This window comes from Podarcis filfolensis (assembly GCF_964270895.1).
Source record: "Podarcis filfolensis genome assembly, chromosome: Z".
NCBI classification, from domain to species: domain Eukaryota; kingdom Metazoa; phylum Chordata; class Lepidosauria; order Squamata; family Lacertidae; genus Podarcis; species Podarcis filfolensis.
The window spans coordinates 13,021,000-13,039,562 of NC_139617.1; positions in this window are offsets into that span (position 1 = coordinate 13,021,000).

Consider the following 18,563-nt stretch of genomic DNA (forward strand, 5'->3'; position numbering starts at 1 on the left):
TGTTCACCTATGATTTCTCATGTGTCCCTGGAAAATGTTCCTCACCTCTGTTTCAGACAGATAAATACAACATAGCTAACACCACCCACCTCTGACACGTGAGCCCCAGATGGTTGTTGAGCAGAGGGTGTGGCTCTTGGGGCTGAAAAATGTTTCCCCACCCCTGACAGCTGCACTCTGTGCAATGGCAGCAATGTACTGCATCATCTTTTAGCATGCATTTGCATGCATCCAAAACTAATTATGCTCAGAGTAGAACAGCTGAAATTAATGGACACAACTGAATCAGAGTAGAATATGGCTACTAGCCCATATGCATCTATTAAACACTTAACCTACACAATCCTATGCTTGCCTAACTCAATCCTATTTTGTAAGGGCATATAGGCTTGCAGCATAAATTTCTCAGAACTCTGAGGAGGCACCTAAACTTTGAAGAATGAAGACTTTTGTATCTCTTGCTCCAGCAAAACTTTAAAAAGACACCACTGGGACAGCAATTTTCCATGGGAAGGTACCAGAAAACAAGGGCAGCTCCTGGGGAAAAGGGTCAGTTTGAGCATATGCCTTAGAGTGGCCCTGCATTATTGGCTTAGCTGCTACCTGTTATTTTGTGCTTAGCAGCTTACTTATGAAACACTCCAAACTACTGCATAATAAGGTATTATCTGAATGCTTGCCACCAAATTATAGCAGGCTTTTCACAGCAGCAAGTCAGCAAAAAAACCTGTGGATTTTTGAAAGTACACCACCAGGAGGGAATGGTATTCACCCAGCATGGGATTTGCTTGATCAATTCCTAGCCGTCTAACACCTTCTGCCAAGGTTACCCAAAAGGAACAGCAAGCCAATGAGATTTGCAACAGCTTGTCTGCAGTACCAGTTGCACCATAGTTATACTCACCTCTCCCGGCAAGTTTCATCTTAATATATTAATAGAACAAATGCCTTCTGCACAATGTGTATCGTCTGCAGCAATATTGGCCCAACCTGCCACCAGCCGACAATTAAAAACACAGCAAACCTGCAAGATCAGCTTACTGTCATCTTCACATTGCGGAGAGATCTATGTTTTGTGCTTCATCAGCTCTTTTGCTAATTAATGGCATTCTGACTATTCTGCAAAACTAAATTGATGGTTTTGTTTGCAAAGCATCGGAGGAATCTGATTTGTCATGTAAACAAGGTTTGTGCAACCGCAAATTTTCATCTGGCTAAGTATCTTTATTCAAATAAGTATCCTCTTGAATAGACTCAGGACAACTTAGAGAGGTTCCTTCCTAGTGGAGCTTCTGGCAAGAGATGCTTGCTCCGGGACCTGGAACTCTACCTCCTTTCAGGAAGACTCAGGGCCAAATGACACATGGCATTAGAAATGTGGTTTAATAGACGAAAGATTTATACGATCTGAAGAGATCCAAAGAGTGTCTTTCCTAAAAATGCAGATGGCACCTATCAGAGACTCTCTTCAGGATTTGGGCTGTGGTGGTAGGGAGTGAGTGCTATGGTGCACGCGCGCACACACACACACACACACACACACACAGACTGTTCTTGTAAAACTGCTGCTGAATGCAACCTCTCTGCTCAACCTTTTCATGATTAGGAGCTCTTTTCGACCTTTGTTCTAAGCACACAAAAGCTGAGGATGGAAAAGGCCTACCCAGTTATATGGGGTGGAGACAGAAATGTCATTCATACTCAGAGACTTTGGATACTTTTGTCTACATGTGTCGTGGTTAATTGCCTGAAGTAGGTACTAGTCTTTTTTTGGTCTTCATGTACCATTATCCTATTTTCACTCTGCAACAGGAATTTTGGTAAGTGCACCGGATCTGATTGAATCTCATATCCATAGTTGAATCGGGCTGAATACGACCCACCTCTCCCAACTCTGACCACCTAACTGTACAAGACCACTGAATTGGTTCAGGACTCTGATCTAGGATTGGGGTCACTCCAAAGCACTGAATTGAGCCCCAAATTGGAAAGCAGGCTACATGCATTGCCCCAGGGAATTACCGTATTTTTTGCTCTAGAAGACTCACTTTTTCCCTCCTAAAAAGTAAATGGAAATGTGTGTGCATCTTATGGAGCAAATGCAGGCTGTGCAGCTATCACAGAAGCCAGAACAGCAAGAGGGATTGCTGCTTTCACTGCGCAGCGATCCCTCTTGCTGTTCTGGCTTCTGAGATTCAGAATTTTTTTTTTCTTGTTTTCCTCCTCCAAAAACTAGGTGCGTCTTGTGGTCTGGTGCGTCTTATAGAGCGAAAAATACAGTAGCTTGCCATGCTCTCTGAAAACCATGCTGTTCATCAGCAAGGAATATAGGCACCTTTTGATTTGTCTCACTTATATGGATTGACGCATCTATCTATCCCCCCCCAACCGTTTCTAAGTTTTCCAGTCTTCAGATCAGTTCACCACATTTCCACATCAGTTTGCCATTAAAAAAAAATCCACATGAAAATCTATCAGCATTTTAGTGCAATGTTCTCCTAATTCACACATTTTTATAAGGAATTTTTGCGAAGCAGTTTTCCCTGATATGATGCATGTTACATGCTTTCCCCTACAAATATACATTTTTATATGCACTTTCCTTTAATACATGTAAAATTTGGAGAAGGGCAGAATTTGATGGACAGCTGCCTCCATCAGAGGCTTACCTAAGTTCCCTTGTCTTCTTGGCATGGTGCTGTATGGATGCCCTTGAAGCCAGGAGATACCATGGACCAGAAACTAAAAAAGAACCAGTGAATTCCTCCACTGCCACCAGGAACAGGTCTGCTCTGCTCCTCCCCTCCTCCTCCTCCTCTTCTCTTCTTCTTCTTCTTCTTCCTCCTCCTCCTTCGGTCCATCTGTCTGCCTTCCTTCCTCCACCCACTTGCCACCTTCCCTTCTGCCTCCTTCTTTCCTTCGTTCTTCCTCTTGCAACTCTCACCCTCTTTCTCCATCCTCCTTCCCTCCAAGCCCCTCTGTGGGCTCCAATCAAACTAATAGTGCCACTGACCAACTGGGGAGGGGGCCCCATAGGGCTTGTGCAACAGCCCATGCCAGTGGCTGAATTCCTCCACCCAGACACCCAGAGTCATGGAGGGGTGGCCTGGGGAGCACACAGACAGGAGGCAAGTTTCTAGCCACTCGCAGGTATGATTTTTGTAGGCCCCCTCTGGACTGTGCCTTTTGTGGGGGCCAACCTGGACAACCCCTAGGCATTCCCCATGCCCCTGTTTTCAGTTTGCATATTACTTTGAAAAGTTCGGATTTGATAGGATCTCAATAAAATCGAAATTTCTCACTATCACTTCTGAAACAACCTACCTTAAGAGCAAATCCACATTTAGGATTGCGTCAACACCCACCAACATTCCCAAGATGAAAATAGCTAAATTTCTCACACAAAACCCGCTCGGCCATTTTTCTCCCCTCCCCCACTGCAGAGCATTTTCTATCAGAAGGCGGTGAGATGCAGCACCAACAAGGCACAAGTCCTGATAAAATCCTCAATCCTGATTTCATTTTATTCTTTGGTAAAAGAAAAACACACACCAATACATAAATTTAAGAAAGGGGCAAGATTAGATGTGGAAACACAAAGCATTTTTTAAAAATAAGAAAATCAAGACTCCTTGCACTCTCCTCATTTCTTCTTGCCCAGGGTGGCCCTGCCCTCTGCTTGCCCCTTCAGAGCTCGCACATCGCACCACACAGGGCTGGGCCTCAGTGGCCAGAACCTCTCCACTGGGGGTGTGTGACAAAATGCCGGGCGGTACTCACTGCGGGGTCTGCAGCGCGCCCTCGCCACACGTTTCTCCTGGGAGAGACACAGTGGCTTGAGCACACACAGGCTCCGCGCTGCCCAAAAGGTCCATCCGCTGCCTCCCCCCCCCCAGCTGTAGGGCGGCTAAGTAGGAGGAGACAGGCAGACTCCGGAGGCCCCATGGTACACCCCGCCCTCGCCCTGCCCCTATGGGCAGCTTGCCCTGCCCTGCCCCACCCCTATGGACGGCTCACCCCACCCCTGGGTGCGCTGCCCCAGGCGCCCGAGCGGATTCCTCCACCGCTGTCTCCAGCAGCTGTTACAAGCTGCTAGTGGTGGTGGCTATGGAGAGGCAATGAGATGTTCCACTGCAGCTGCCATCACTCAGGGCAAGCACCAGCTCATCTTCTTCCCTGAGCTCAGTGGCAGCAGCACTGGTGGGGAAAATAGGGACACTCTGGGATTAAAACAGAAGCTGGGATGGCTTTTGGTAGGTGAAAAGGTAAAGGACCTCTGGACGGTTAAGTCCAGTCAAAGGCAACTATGGGGTGTGGCACTCATCTTGCTTTTCAGGCTGAGGGAGCTGGCGTTTGTCCACAGACAGCTTTCCAGGACATGTGGCCAGCAGGCCTAAACTGCTTCTGGTGCAACAGAAACCAGAGCGCACGGAAATGCCGTTTACCTTCCTGCCGCAGTGCTACCTATTTATCTACTTGAACTGGTTTTGAACTGCTAGGTTAGCAGAAGCTGGGACAGAGCAATGGGAGCTCACCCCAGAACTGTCCCTGGAAATTGGGACATTTGGAGGATATGCTTGTCTGTATTTTTGAATGGTGTAAGAACTGGCAATATGGAACCAGATACAAGGGAAATAAGACTGCAGTCGTAATCTAACATACTCCATTGAGTTCAGTGGGACTTACTTCTATATAGTGGACATGGCTAAGATTGCACTGTAAAAAAATTAATGGAAACCAGCCACAGTCTTCTGGGAAAACACGTTCACTTTTAAAATCAAATCCTCCAAGGCAAGATAACAGGTTTCTAATGGCCTAATTAGTTTTATAGCCAGTGTCCTTCTCCCCAGCCCCCTTTTTTTGAAAAAGTAATGAGCCAGATAGCAAATTGGTGCCCTTCCGGGTTGAGAAAGAGTGATTGTCAAAGAACAGGCCTTAAAACCAGAGAGAGTCAGTCACACTGACAGCTTACTCTATTCATTGTAATATTTCAAGTTGTGAGGTGCACACTGGATGTGAATAACACCTTAATAACCAGCGGAGAAAAGAAGAACGTTTTAAACCAGGTTTTGATAATTAAATAAATTAGACACTGCTATTTTGTCTCAGATCAGTGACATCCCATGATTATGTGTGACAAATTGGGAATGTGTGCTACTGAATTAAATTCATTTTAGCGATCATAACAGTTAACAATGGATGAAAACAGTATTTTTTTTTTTAAAAAAATCCTCTCTCTTTCTCAAATAATAATAAAAAAATCTTTCCAAGCGATCAGTCCCAAACATGGAACAGACAAAATAACTCTTAACTCATTGATCTGGAACATTGCCACCTAGTGACCAAAGGTGAAACATACACATGTAAAAGCTAATTGTGAAAATGCAATAAAGTGACAACCTTGGGCTGCATTTAGAGAGCAATTTATTCCATCCCCCCCTGCATTTCCTTATGTAATTTCCACATTTTATGTGGTTTCACACAAAAGCAAAAACCACTTCAGGAAAGCGAGTGAAATCTAACAGAAGTTTAGTGCTCATTTCCATGTTAGTGTTTGCTTTCGGGGTGGGGGGTGGGAAGTGGCAGAATCTATTTGCCACCCTGATAACCTAGAAAATTACTGGACTTCTGCATTGGATTTTCAATTGTGTAAATCTGGGACAGCATCATGGTGAACAGTTCTTTCCTGCCATTTAAAACATAGCATGACATGGTGTTATATCAATGAAAAAGCCACAGTTCCATACCCCTCAGCTGCCCCCCCTACCCCCCCAGGACATCCAGTTTTTTTTCATGTGAGAGCATGGCAGCTATTTTGGGTGTCATGCTCTTGCACAATTTCAGGATGCGAACTTGCCCCCTCCCCCACAAGTGCTTTTTTGGGACCGTGATCTCGCACGGTTCCCTAAAACACACTACCCCCCCCCTCTTTTCTTGGTGCCGTGCCTGAAAAATGTGGGGTTTTTTTTCACGGCTGCAATCTTGAATGGGTTAGGTGACTCACCTGGGAGATTGTAGCCCCAGAAGGTTTCTCCCTTATCACGGCGGGGGGTATGCTGTTCCATAATGCTAACAGATACTGCAGTGTGAATGTTAAAATCTGGACTAGAAACTGCTAGCATTATAACCAGGAAAACGAAGAGAACAATCCGCCTGCCTGATGCCCCACTCTTCTTGGGGCACAACAAATGAGCTCCATCTTCAGGATCTTGAGATGAAGGGCAGTATAAAAATGTAATTAGTAATAATAATAATAATAATAATAATAATAATAATATCTTTACAAAACAGAGAAAACAAAAAGATTAGCATTGTTCTAGTTCAACGTTGTAGACCTTGGGCTAGTCACACTTCTCTGAAGTCTCAGCCTCACTCACCTCACAGAGTGTTTGTTGTGGGGGAGGAAGGGAAAGGAGATTGTTAGCTGCTTTGAGACTCCTTTGGGTAGTGATAAAGTGGGTTATCAAATCCAAACTCCTACTCCTCCTCCTCCTCTTCTTCTAGAAGAAATAGGGAGGGAGAAGTTTAAGGCTTTGAGATGGTACCTTCACAGATCCTTTGTCTTTTCCCATTCCTCACAGTCGTTGTGTTAAACCTGGGTTGACCTGACCCAGAAGAACACACTCAGCTCTCCCGAAGCCTGTTAAATCCCAGAGAAAAATATATGGAGAATCAGTGGAGTACTTATGGCAGGGGTGGATAATCTACAACCTATGAGTCATATATGGCCTACCCAGTACCATTTAGCTGTGGACCATTAAGACCTCTTATCCTTATTTTGTAAAATGATAATAATATACAATTTTATTACTACTACATTTTTTTTTTAAAAAAAGCATGTTGCAGGTTCTATGTTTCCCACAGTGTGATGTCAAAAGATGTCTGGGCCCATCCAATTATCCCCAACTTTTAAAAGAAATTACTACTTCTACCACTATCAAAATTACTGTCTGCTCCTATAGGAGCATAGAGTTGTATCCAAGTGAGAGGAGACGCACTTAAAATAATGGGCCTACGTTACTCAAGTCCATTATTTTCAATGGACCTATGCTGAGCAGGATTAGCATTAGATACAACCCATACTGTGCATACTTTGAAGCCCAAATGCTTCAGGGACTGCCTACATTGACTGAATGGCAAAGTCCTCCTCCTCTGAACCGGTGGTTCTGAACCATGAATCAACTGGTCCCTGCCAATCTCCCAGTAGCAGCTCAGTCTCATTGCAGTTTTCTGTTATCGTGCAAAAGGGGGAGCAATCCCCCCAATAGTTAAGAAGGTAGTTATTATTTGTCTGCCATGTAAGCTTCCTTAAGTGTTTATGGATTTCTCTTCTTGCTGGTTCAAATGAGCCCATGTCATGCATAAACGGGAGTGGATCTGATGAGCAATCATGATAGCTGGCGTTTCCACGGGTGGATAAAAATCTATTGGCTTCATTTTACTTATGTTTGCTAGCATCGAAATGATTTCTAATGCGCGTGCCACACAGATACGCAGAACAAGAGGCTCCGGCTGATGAGAATATCTTTAGTTGGTCTTTATGAATTTCTTCTACCAGTACCTTTTTTTAATCTTTTAGCCATAATTTCAGCAAAAATTTTGTAATCCACGTTAAGTAAAGATATGGGGCGGTAGTTCTTAAGCTGTGTCTTCTCCGATTCTGTTTTCGGTATAAGTGTGATGTAAGCTTCTTTCCACGACTCAGGTGCCTTTCTTCCCTCCAGTATTTCATTACAAACTTCCTTCAAAGGCTGTACTAACCATTCTTTCAAAGTTCTATAATATCTTGCAGTCAAGCCATCCGGTCCTGGAGATTTGCCCAATTTCATGTTCTGAATAGCTCCTTCCACCTCTTGGTCTGTTATTTTATAATTTAGCATTAATTTGTTCTCTTGAGAGATTTTTTGTAGTCCATTTATTCTCAAAAATCGATCAATGTCCATTTCTTTCTGAGTCTCCTGTGTATATAGCTATTTAAATTACTTCTGGAAACACTTCCTAATCTCCACAGGGTTCTGTATGTTCTTTCCCTCCACTACCAAATTAGTAATAGTGTTAAGTTTTTGCCTTTTTCTCATTTGCCAAGCCAGCAGTTTCCCACACTTATTAGCTGATTCAAATGTCTTTTGTTTCATCTGTTTAATCTTCCATTCTATTTCCTGATTCATCAATTTCATAAATTGTACTTGATATAACTTTATCTCTCAGGATCTCCTGTGATTTCGGTTTTGCCCTCAGTCTCTTTTCTCCTTCCTTTATTTTCTCCAAATTTTTTTCCTTTTTTTCATTTTGGGCTCTCTTCTTAATTGCATTTTGTTGTATCAAAAACCCTCTCATAACTGCTTTACTTGCGTCCCAGATCACTCTTTTTTCGGTAGTGGTATTCATATTTATCTCAAAATAGTCTCTCAGGTTTTTTTGGGCCTTTTTAGTCGTTTCCTCATTCCTAAACAAAGAGTCATTCATCCTCCATCTAAAGGAACCAATTGGTGTTAATGCCATTTCCATCTTCACGGCATTATGATCGGAGCAGGTTTTAGGACAAATTTCCGCTTTTTTTATCTTTGGGGCCAGTCCCCTAGTTACCCAAATTTGGTCAATTCTTGTCCAATTTCTCCCGGGGAGACATTTATCAGATAATACAAGGAACATAATTAACATTTTAGAAAAATTACAAATGAATATTAACACTAAAGCAGTTTTGATATTTGTGGACGCGGAGAAAGCCTTTGATAATATTTCATGGAGTTTTATGAAGAAAAATTTACAGGGAATGGGGGTAGGCCAAGGTTTTGAAAACGGTATAGGTGCAATCTACTCAGAACAAAAAGCTAAGTTAATTGTGAACAACGTAGTTACAGAAGAGTTCAAGATTGAGAAAGGAACACGACAGGGTTGCCCAATCTCTCCATTGCTTTTTATATCGATCCTGGAGGTTTTGCTCAACATGATTAGAAAGGACCAATTGGTTAAAGGTATACAACTCGGAGCTAAACAGTATAAACTGAAAGCTTTTGCCGATGATTTAGTTTTGACATTACAGGAGCCAGAATCCAGTACCAAAAGAGTATTGCAATTAATTCAAGAATTTGGTCAAGTTGCGGGATTTAAGCTGAACAAGCTGAACACGAAGGTGTTAGAGAAAAATTTAACAGTAATTGAGAAAGAGAGGTTTCAGAAGGAGACAGGATTAACATTGGTTAAGAAAGTGAAATATTTAGGGGTCCATATGACTGCTAAAAATGTGAATTTATTTAAAGATAACTATGAAAAATGTTGGATGGAAGTGAAAAAGGATTTAGAAATATGGTCAAAACTGAAGTTATCACTGCTGGGCCGAATTGCTGCGATAAAGATGAATGTATTGCCTAGGATGCTGTTTTTGTTTCAAACATTGCAAATTTTGGACAAGATGGACTGTTTCAAGAAATGGCAGAGAGATATTTCTAGATTTGTCTGGCAGGGCAAGAAACCTCGAATAAAATTTAAGATTTTAACTGATGCTAAAGAAAGAGGTGGATTTGCCCTGCCAGACCTTAAACTCTATTATGAATTAGCCGCATTTTGCTGGCTGAAAGATTGGCTGCTTCTTGAAAACACAGACATTATGGATTTAGAAGGTTTTAATAATGTTTTTGGATGACATGCATACTTGTGGTATGACAAGGTTAAAGCACATAAAGCCTTTAAAAACCATATTGTCAGGAAAGCACTGTTTAATGTCTGGATGAGATATAGGACTTGCTTGAAAGTAAAACGCCAAGGTGGCTGTCGCCAATGGAGGCTAAGGCCCTGAAAAAACTCAATATGGAGGCCAAATGGCTGAAATATTGGGAAATTTTGGAACAAGAGGGAGATAAATTGAAATTGCAGAGCTTTGACAGTTTAAAAAATAAAGTACGAGACTGGCTTCATTATTATCAAATAAGGGAGGTTTACAATCTGGACAAGAAAATTGGTTTTCAGGTGGAAAAATCAAAATTGGAAACAGAATTGTTAGATCCTAAAACTAAGAATTTATCAAGAATGTATAACTTGCTGTTGAAATGGAATACACAAGATGAAATGGTTAAATCTCCTATGATTAAATGGGCACAAGATGTTGGACATGACATTATGATGGCTGACTGGGAAAAGTTATGGACCACAGGCTTGAAATTTACGGCATGTAATGCCTTAAGAGAGAATATTATGAAAATGATATATAGGTGATACATGACACCAGTCAAGCTTGCAAAAATCTATCATTTGCCTGATAATAAATGTTGGAAATGTAAAGAAAATGAAGGTACATTCTTCCACCTTTGGTGGACGTGCCCAAGGATTAAGGCTTTCTGGGAGATGATCTATAATGAAATGAAAAAAGTATTTAAATATACTTTCCTGAAGAAACCAGAGGCCTTTCTCCTGGGCATGGTCGGCCAATTGGTGCGAAGGGAGGATAGAACTTTTTTTATGTACGCCACAACAGCAGCAAGAATACTCATCGCAAAGTATTGGAAGACACAAGATCTACCCACCCGGGAAGAATAGCAGACGAAAGTGATGGAATACATGGAATTGCCTGAGATGACTGGCAGAATCCGGGACCAAGGAGAAGAGTTGGTGGAATAAATTTAAAGTATATCTTCAAAAATATTGTAAAATTAAGGATTGTTAGAAAGATGTTGGAAAAAGAAAATTATATGGCTTTGGTAGAAATGATATAAAGGATTAAGTAAAAATGAATTGACGAAAGAGTGAACGTAAAACTACAATATATTAAATCAAATTATTAAGATAAAAATAAGGTTGGAAGGATTTGCTGAAATAACAATTTGAATTAGAATACAAAAATGGGAGGTGTGAGGAGGTCAAGGAAATAAGTAAAGGAAGAAAGTTATGTAAAGGTTTAATCTGTTTTTTGTTGTTGTTTTTTTCTCTTTTTTTAAAATGATTGTACTTTTTCTGTCTTTTTTACTTTTTTTCTTTTTTCTCTTTGTTTTTTTTAAAATGATATTTTATTGGATTTTAACAAAACAGAATTTTTTTTTTACAAAATCTTAAACAATAAATTCAACCCAAAAAACATAAAACAAACATAGAGAAGAAAAACCAAAAAACAAGAAAAAAAACAAGAAAAATAAGAATCCCTCTTTTCCATTTCTCACCATTTTTCCCTTTTTAACTTATTTTCCTGACTCCCTCCCACCTCCCTCTTTGTATTCCAATTAACGATATGTTCAGCAAATTCATACCTCTTATCTTACCCTTGATTATATATCCCCATATAATATCCTCATATTTTCATTTATAATCAAACCGTTCTTACCAATTCTTATTTCACCTTATTACTCAAACCACTTCTTTTTTACAATAATTTCATTAATTTCATTAATTTTATCTTGTCCTCAAATCATTAAACTTTCAAAATTTAGACTAAATTTTGCTAAAGCCAATTACATCCTTTCCAACATCTTTTAATATTTCATTAGTATTGAACTAATTCCATAAATATAGGTTAATTACACAAGACATTTCTCATTTTAGGTTAGTCCAGCGCCCCTTTTCCTGGTTCACGGCAATGTCAGTCCATATATCATTATATCCATATCAGTCAGGTGTCCTAATGTCCGAGGCTCTCAAATCATTTCCAAGCCCCTTCTGCGAGTTTTCTTGTTCCTGTTTGTAGTTACATACATCCTTGATCCCTGTTGAGTTCTTTCGCCTTTCCTTCTCTTTCTCCTTGGGGGTCCAATCACCGGGTGATTCCGTACAGTAACATTCTTCCTTTCCTTTTCTCCAATTGTCCAATTCCCCGGTGTTGCACTCCCCAGTGTTTAGTTTGTAATCCAAAAAGTAATTGTTCCGAAAAAATTCTTCCACTCGTTTCACAGTCCCACCAAAGATAAAAATTTTCTTAATTCCAAAGTTTGGCCAGTGTCCTCCAAATTCCATCCTCTGTGTCTTTTGAAATACATTCACAATCCCATCCATCTTTCTCTGACCTTGCAGTTGCCCTATTGAATCTGTCTCCTGCATAGATTGTTGTACAGTTTCTGCAGCTGCATTTTCCATTGGTGCCTCTTTACTGACTTCAGCTGCTGCACTGTCCCTCTTTTGATTCATCAAAATCATTTTCTCCTCCAGCTGTCGCAGCCCATCATATATTTTGTTCAGAGCAGATAAGACTTCCTCTCTATTCATTTCTGTCAAGGTCAGGGAGCTGGTCCCACGGTCTAATTTTCCCTGATACAATGTTCTCTTTATAACTGAAAAACAGACCCACTGGCTGGCTTCCTCTAGGGGGTGTAGTTACTTTTTGGCATCCATCTTTAAATTGTATCCAACAAGGAAAAATTCCTTTCGATTTCCAGATACTTTATTTCCTTTCAATATAAAACAAACAGGCAGAAAGCGGCTTTGGAATTATTTTTCCCTTTTCCAGTTCTATATATCAATTTTCTATTTTCAAATTGTAAATATCACTGACCATTTCTTTCCTGTCATTCCGTCCCCAGGTTAGGGACAGTGGAAACTTATTTTCTTAACTTTCTCTCTGCAGGCTTAAAAAGTCAAATTTCCCCCCTTTCCTCCTGCTGTCAAGGGGGGTTTTGATGGTTAAAAGTGCAGGAACCTTCAGGCTATCTGTTTTCCCGGCTTTTAGCTTGTAAAATCTTTGCTTTGATCTTTATACAAAGGACAGGAGGTGGACTTCCTTTTTACACCTTCCCGTTTCAGGTCAAATTCCAGGCTGTATTTTAATGCAAAATTTTCAATTGTCCTACTCACGGGTTGTTGTTTAGAATCAGAAATTGTCATAGGAAGAAGGACAGTGCTCTCCGACAACAGCTGTGCAGCTTCACTCCGCAGAGATAGCGATTGACTCTCAGCACCACACCAACCCCCGTCTCCCTCCGGAGCCCTTTATAGGGTTCCTTTGCCAAACGGGGGGGCGCAAACGGTGCCCGCCGAGTCCCAGGTACGCAGGCTTCTTCCGCCTGCGGTTTTTAAAGGCTCCCCGCTTCGCTGCAGCGGTAGGACCCGATTTCCGCGGAGCTGTCTCCCTCTGAGTTAGAGGGAATCCGCCATTGTCGGAGGCGCCGCCTCCAGGAAGTCCTTCTTTTTTCTCTCTCTCTTTTTTTTAGATAATATTTATTCAGAATTTTGAAGTTTACAAAGAGAAAAAAGATCGCTTCTTTTTTCTCTTTGTAATCTTCAAAATTCTGAATAAATATTATCTAAAAAAAAAAGAGAGAATATCTTTAGTTGGAAATTAAACAGCACTGTCACACAGCCAAGAAGGCAGCAGAGTTCCAGATAATACCAGTCTTCAGCTTTGAGGGAGAGCCACTGATGCATAGAATGTTGAGGAGAAGACAGGTTTTAGCATACAAGAAGCTAAGACAAGTGCATGAAAGCCTGAGAGAGCTGTTAACAAGGCTGTGTACACCAGAGAGACACAAAATTTGGAACATGGGAAACTGCCTTATAGAGTGTAAGACCATTAGCTCAGAATTGCCTGTCATGACTGGAAAAGACTCTCAATGGTTTCTGACAGTCCCCATGGAAATTGATCCGCATTTTAGTGTGCATTTATCATAAATACTTTTTATTTTGCAATAAATAAATAAAATTCCTCTAATATAATTCTGTTGTTATTGTTCTTGTTGTTGTTTTCATTAACGTAAGTGTTTTTGTACATGTTGCAATGGCTGGAGAAATGTACGGAAAAGAATAAGAGAAGTGGCAATTGGCTGGGTTTTGATTGTCAGATTGCTTTAGAAAGTGTGAATTTGGTAAGTTTGGCCTTAAACGCAAACTGAATGTCTCTCCCACAGAAGGCAGGAGCCTCAGTTCCACAGTCCCAATAATTGCATCAGGCTTGAGCACCTGAAGAGGGCCATAGACGAAGAGGTAAATAGTCTTAGAGCTTCTGTTTCTTGAATAGATTCCTCTGAATGGACTCTCCCTAAATCAGTATTACATCTTCATTTACTATTTCCTATCATTTCCTATCATTTCAGTAATGATTCTTTTTTATTTCAAGTTCTTATCTTAAGGTTGATTATTATTGCAATATCAAAACTGGCCTCTGAGTATATATGTTTATATTAACTAGGATTGTTTAATTAACACTGGAATGGAAAATGCCTGTGTGTCTTGCTGAAAGATTTAACATTGGAATATTCCACTGGAGTATACTATCTGATCTCTGAACTCCTTGATGGATTGATAATTAAATATTGTTGTTTTCTGCTAGCTAACACATGAATGTCTAACCTTACATCAGATGACAAAGGTATTGAGTTGCAAATCTCCATTTTGAAAAGGAGTTGCCTTCAGTCTTTGTTCCCAAGCTCTATGAGAGTGAGCATATAAATGAAGCTCTCCAAGAAAACAGCAAAATGGAGTTTGCATAGATAGGTGGAATTATCTTTTATTTCTAAGAAGGTGAACCTGTGACAGACTTGAACAAGATATTGTATGGAATTATTTGGATGTATCTTTGATGTTTTTGTTCTGTTTTGAATAAAGTTCTGCAAGTAAAGTTTTGAACAAACTAATGGGCCTGTACAATGCTTCATTCCAAGAAGAGCCAGTTTTTATGCATCCAGTTGCTTCAAACTGCGCAGTATTAATATCTGAAACGGTATATATGCATAGCCATGTATTTTATTTAGCAGTTAATTACAGTGGTACCTTGGTTCTCAAACTTAATCCGTTACGGAAGTCTGTTCCAAAACCAAAGCGTTCCAAAACCAAGGTGTGCTTTCCCATAGAAAATAATGCAAAATGGATTAATCCATTCCAATTAAAAAGAACATGAATTTTACTATCTAATGAGACCATTGATCCATAAAATGGAAGCAATAAACCGGGGTGTAAACTACTACCCAGTATAAAAAATTTACCCATTGCCATTGGAAGGGTGAGGCGGGAGTTTAAGGGGGGGGGAGTAAAAACACTCAAACTGGAGGGACGAGGAGTGCGTGTGGGGAACTAGGTTGCTAAGTGGATGCGGGAGGGGGGAGTTTAAATGGGGGGTGAGGAAAGAGAGGCAAAAGTTCTCTGCCCCTGCCCAAGCCAACCCTTTCTCCCTCTCCCTGTCTCCCCCCCCCCCTCTTTCCCCTGCCTGAGCATAACTGGCATGGCAGCACCAGAGCATGGAGAGGAGGGCTGGAGCCTGTGCACAGTGCAAATGCCCCGATCCCCAGCTTGGGAATGCAGCGCCCACACTGCCTCGCCTAGACCTCGCTTGGGGTTGCTTGTGGTCGGGCTTGGGATGCGGGGAAGGAGGGAAGGTCAACCTGCCCAGCATAGTTCCACCACCACATGCCCCCCCCCCAATACCACCTCTCTGCGTGCTGGGGGAGAGTCGCCAACTTCAAAGTCTCCCTACTCCAGAGTCACTTACATTCTGAGGATCCGCCCAACTCCACTTTGTATTGAGGAAAAAGGCACTTCCCAGCAGAGGAAAGGGAAGGGAAGGAAGCGGCAGCAGTCACGGCTAGGGACAAGGCACTTGCTCAAAATGGAAGTGTGCACTCTAATCAGAGCACGTTCGGCTTCCAAAAAAAAGTTTGAAAACCAGAACACTCATTTCTGGGTTTGAAGTGTTTGGGTTCCAAGTAGTTTGAGAACTAAGCTGTTTGAAAACCGAGGTACCATGGTAAATGATATTTTTTTGTTTATTTCCCCCTTTCCTCCTTCCTCTCCTTCTTCGCCCATGTCCAATCCAAAGATTCTCTTCATTGTTCTTGGAGTAAAATGAATGGTTACAAGAATATGGGAATAAAATAAATTTGACTAAAGAAAATAAATTGCTTGGGGATAGTATTTGCTTCCATTTTCTCTCTCCTTAATTCCAGTAGTTGATAAACACAAAAAACAACCTGCTTGTTGATTAGTTGAAACTTTCATTCCCAAGTTTCCCAAACTTTCTGTAACCAATCAGATAGCTTTTCGCTCTGTTTCTGTTTAAGTTGTCATGCACCACGGACTGAATGACTTTTCAAGGTCTGTGTTTTTTAATGCTGTTTGTAATATTGTTGTGATCCTTATTTTATTATTTGAAGGACATGTTTGATTGCTGGAGTTTTGGTAGCCACCTTAGGAAGGTGAAAAGCAGACAGAATTGCTAATAGAAATAGATTGTAGCCAGCAATTTTTTACTTAGAGTAGAACCATTGAACTTCATGAACTTCACAAAGTTATTCATGTTCATTAACTTCCACTTACCCAATAAACACAATTTGTACCCTGCCTTTTCATTTAAAAGAAAAGAAAAACCTTTACAAGATGTCTTCCAAAGAAAACAGAGTAAAACATTAGAATGACATGGCATTACAAATTCAGTCAAACCAATAAAAACAGAATTCAGTTTCAAAGGATAAAACAATAAAACTACCTACTGATAAAATCTAAAACAACTGTATAATCGACCTCATGAGTCACTCAGCCTGAGCAAACAAAATAACCTTAAGCTGGCACCTATTCTGATACAGCAAAAGCATCCAGAAAAGGTGTTTGGAAAAGGCATCCTGTAACTGAACTGTAGATCAGTGATAGAGCATCTGCTTTGCATGCAGAAGGTTCCAGGTTTAATCTCCAGCATATCTAGCAAAGCCTGGGAGAGAACCCTGTCTGAAATCCCGGAGAGCTTCTGCCAATCAGAACAGACAATACTGGGGCAGATGGACCAATGTTGTAACTCAGTACAAGGGAGCTTTCTTTGTTCCCATATGTATAACGATGTTTCAATAGCTCTGAGTAGAATGGTGAAAATGAGATCTCAAACCTCTGCAAGGTTTATCCCATGTTTTATATATGCAGCCCAGGAGAGAGCACAGTTAAGAAGAGAAAGTGAGCGAGCTGGTGGGGAGAAATGTGAAGGATTAGAGATGAAGCCCTGGCTAGTATCTTTAAGTAGTGACGCTTTTAAGATGCTCTTCAAAGCAACGGTCCGCGGGCTGCGAGAATGCAGCATAAAGATAAACTGCCTATCAATGGCATAGCATGGAGTGGCAAAAAAAAATTAAAAATAATAATTGACAAGTAACTTGGTAGAGTGGATTATAAATAGCAGGAGGTAGTGGGGGTGCGCAGAGTGATTCCAACTACTGGGCAAGTCAGATATTAGCAACACAAAGGAAGAGAGGCATTGTTATCCTAGAAAAAGTGAATAACCCTGCAAGATGGAGGGCTGTGCTTATTGACCAACAACAGAAACAAAATCCTGTATTATCCCAAACTGGCCCCTACTGACTTGCGTTTCCCCCCTCCTTTAAATCCATAAAGAGTTTTAACAAACCAGTGCTTAGACACTATTCTTGTTTTGATTTTGTAAGCTGTCTAAAAACTCCGGGTGCCTCCAAACTGTTACTATTTTTGCAGAAGGAATTCAAGGGCATGCTGGGCTCATGCAATTAAAGTGGCTTAAAATTGTCACCCTAGCACAACTGTACCACTTTAAAGAGAGAGAGACTTTTTGCAGTTATGAAACTGGGAGCTGAGAAATACGCTAGTGACGGAAGCTCTTTCACTTTGCGTAAGGCCATTGGTCTATCTAGCGCAGTGTTGACCAGCAGTGGCACTTCAGGGTTTCAAGTAGGTAGAACATAGTTATCATGGCTAGCAGCTATTGATGGCCTTTTCTTCTATGAATCTGATAAAGCTAACATAGAGTAAGATAAAGTCCTGGCACCCAGCTCATTGAGAAATGGAGTCCCTTTAAGATGTATTGGTGTCATGTAACACAAGAAATTGCTGAACCATACATATAATTGGAGACATTCTGAAAGTTTTTATAAAATTGTCCTCCTTATCAAATAGGTTTGTGAAATGTCTTATGTTGACTTAAATTGATATACTTTGCTTTCACTTTACAGTCTTTGTTAAAAAGCCAGTACCCAAATAACTATGCAACCCCCCCCCCTCTCTCTCTCTCTCTCACACACACACACACGTTTGTCTAATCTTTTAAAACCATCATTTGGGCTGCATAACAGCCACCTATTTATTCCATAACAGATCCTTTAGGCTGTAGCCCACCATACTAGTCTCATGCCTTCCGTCTAGGATGTGTGGACAAAGCACGATATTGCATTAGTGTACGTTTTATTTTATTTTATTTCAGTTCAGTTCATCATTTCATTTCATTTCATTGGTAGATTTCAGAGTGAATTGAAGAAAGCTCCCAATTGTCTTCTTGCTGGCAGGATAGCTTTTCTGAGATGCGGAACAGAGTGATTAATGTTTCTGCAGCAGACCATCCACTGTAGATCTGTTTGTTCAATAATTAGTTTACCATTTGTGGAGGCTGTTTGCAAAGAATGCATTTTGAAAGAAGCATAAATTATATCCAGTCAAAGACAGACACCCAACTTGAGTCTACAATAAATGCCCTTAAGTTCTTTTCTTTTTCTTTTAATGAAGCATTAAATAGGAAAAGAGAGAGTCGTCATTTTTTTTCTGCCACAGCATGCTGCCAACATTTTACTTTACATACAAAGGAATATACCATACAATTATATAAAAATAATGTGTAACTGCTTCTCATACAGCACTATCAAAATCTATCA